We start from the raw sequence: 3339 nt of genomic DNA on the forward strand, positions 1-3339 counted from the left end.
TGTCTCACTGCTGTGTGATATAACCTGGTGATGTAGTTTGCATGAGTGGCTTTCTATAGACTGAACAGAGAGGATGCTGGGGAAGAGGGCTGGATTTGAAAAAAGATGTAAGAGACTGTTGAGACAGGTAGCACCAAACCACAAAACATAAAGAGGAAAGGTAAATGCTGCCATTTGTTCAGTGTAAAATGGAACAAAGAGAATATTGGCCCACAATGCTTTCTTCCTTGTTCTCCCAGGAGTGGTGAATCCCCCTTTGTTTATTTGTTTCTGTTCTTTACATAATTAATTTGATAAATACATCTAATATTGCATAATTTGTACACTTAGTACATAATTATTACTTACATGAATTGGTCTATATTCAAAGATTTGTATACATTTGAATATTTCATACATGTGCCCAAATATATGACCGATTAGCACCAATGTGCAAAATATATGCTAATTTTTCTACGTGCATCTGGGGTTAATTACAGAGAGGATGAAGGGAATGGCTTAAAGAGGGCAAATATGTCAGTTTCTTGCTCCAAATGTGTTCTATCTTGTCTATTGTACTATTAATGCATTTGAAGATTGTATATTAAATATACAGTATTTTGGTATCCATTTGTTCTTCCAGTGACAATGATATATGATTATCATGATCTGGGGCTGCCAGGCTACCATTCTGCAACCTGTTAATCATAAACAACCATTGCAATATGACGGATGGTTAAATGATGTGATTTTAAATCATTCTTGTCTTTTTCCCTGGCACACACATTATTGATACAACATTTACAGGTACACTTAACTCAAATCAATACTCCATTTTATGTTTCAAATTCCACTCCACCTTTATTTCTTGGAGTTCACTATCCACTCCAATATTCTATGAATTCATGTCTTTGATCCTTTAGTTAAAGGTTTTCAGACATGTTTTTTATTCCACCCCCTCCCTCTTCACTCTGGCTGCCCTTGTACATGCTCTCCATGTCAGGCCCAGCTGTTAATACAAACTACTTGGAGGGCTTACAAGCCTCATTGCTAACACTGACAACAGCACTATTCTTACCCAGGGCCCAATAGTGTAAAAATATTTTTTTTCTTCTGCCAATTCATTTTCAAACAGATGTTTCCATCTGTTCAAATTTTTATTTTTGATGAATAGATACCTTAATTCCGGATTTTTCAAGTGGCTGTCAGATAAGTGAATCAGATGTCCTTTTTTGACAGCAGGGATAATTTTCTGTGTTTTTTCTCCCTGCCTTCCATCAATGTGTTCAATGTGTTAGTAAAGGTATTTATGGCCCATATGTGCATTTGTAGGCAATAACCCCATTACATTCCACAGATGGTCCCTGGGACTAATTAATGCACTGTGCTGCCGAGGCTCTCCTACCCAGGGGACACTGTGATTATTTACCTATATATTCCTATTGGCAGCCAATCCCTCTCTCTCTCCTGGCTATCCTAAGTGAATGGACAGTTAGATATTTAGTTGATGCTTTTATTAATTTCCATACAAAATCTTTGCTTTCCAACTGTAAACTTTGGCCACAACTTGGACCACAAACACAAATGGTTGTCATCATCCTCATCATAAACATCATCATCACATGTCTATCTACCCATTTGCCAGTCTGAATTTGATGTTGGTCAAAGCATTCCTTATCGCATCCTTGCCTCATGGTTGATCTTAAGGGTTTGTAGTTTCTACACGCAATGCTCTCCAACCCTGTTCCTGGAGAGCTACCCTATTGTTTCGCTCCAACCCCAGTTGTAACTGACCTGATTCAGCTTATCAACCGGCTAAATATTAGAATCAGGTGCGCTAGATTAGGGTTGGAGCAAAAACCTACAGAATGGTAGCTTTCCAGGAGCAGGGTTGGAGAGCCCTGTATGACAAGGTTTAAGGCGGAGCCTCTGACATTAGTTATAAAGCAGCCATTAGAATAACATAAGACCAGCTGTCTATTAGACATGCTATAAGAAACATATAAGCTGATTAAAACATATATTTCCAATAGTGTGTGATGCGCTTAGAGTTTACATATATATTGCCCTTCAGTGTAATAACATTTTGTTTTGTTTTATTAGGGGAAGTGAGGTTGATTTAAAGTAATTGACATTCCAAAGCTGTGTATCTTTTGTGGTAATTTATAGAAAGATATAATCTAACTACCTAGCTATTAAGTCATATATTTTTTTCTTTTTCTTAACGTCTTAATCACCAAACGTAGACTTCAATATATGCCTCTCCGTCTCTCAACACATGCTCTCTCTCTCTCTCTCTCTCTCTCTCTCTTGCTCTCTCTGTCTCTCTCGTGCTCTCTCTGCAGCCAGACCTCCTCCCCTCCCCCCACATTCATGCTCTGTTAAAATCCTGTACTCTGTGATCCCATACTCTTTTCTTTCCCTCCTCTCTCAGTGGAGAAGACCAAGGAAGTTTAGTTTTATGGTTAAGGTTCAGCTTTTGTCAATAAATATTGTGTCCACAGTGAAAATAGCACGCAATCAATTAACATTATTTAGGGTCTAAAGTTTTTCCTGTTCATATCACCAGGTCAAAAAAAACTCAGGCCCAATAATAACATAGTTATCTATTATCTATCATATTTTTTATTATTATTCATTGCTTGGCAAACATTTAGTCAAAACGGGATAGATGGGCTTATCAATGGTGTGAGCAGTTTTAAGGTGAGAATTGAGAGGGAAATAATTGATTAGGTAAGAAAATTGTAAAAAGAAAAATGGTTAAAGTCTAACATTGTAATACTGTTAGACATGTGCTTTCTATCTGACTTTAAAAAAGAAAGACAAAAATTGTAATAATGTGAAACAGCCTATTACTCTGAGAAAGCATTGCAATACACCCGCAATAATATCTGCTAAATGTGTGTGTGACCAATACAATTGAATTTGATTAAAGGCTAGATCATATAGTCTGACATAACAATTTGGTGATGTCCACTCTGTTGATGCTACGGTGCACATAGCCTATAAACCAATACAACTAGTATAGTGTGTGGTTGACATAGGCAATGAATGTTATTTATTTGACAATTTCACCCATCCGCTTAGAGTAGGCTAGGGCTACGCTTTCAAAATGTAGAGCGAGAAAAAAACGATAACCACAGCATTAAAATGATGTCAGAGTTTACACTGTAGCCCCCCTCACAGCCTTCATTATCACACAGCAAAAGCAAGCGTCAAGAAGAGGGAGGTTCCAAGATGGATTTCCGGTCGGCTATTGGCTTCCGTGTCTGCTTGTCACCCCTACCTGCTTTTCTATTGGCTATGCTCTTACGGATTTATCAACCCATCTCGGGAAGCTGCTGTGTAATCACAGTGAAC

The sequence above is a fragment of the Salmo trutta genome, chromosome 4 (assembly GCF_901001165.1).
Source record: "Salmo trutta chromosome 4, fSalTru1.1, whole genome shotgun sequence".
Classification (NCBI taxonomy): Eukaryota; Metazoa; Chordata; class Actinopteri; order Salmoniformes; family Salmonidae; genus Salmo; species Salmo trutta.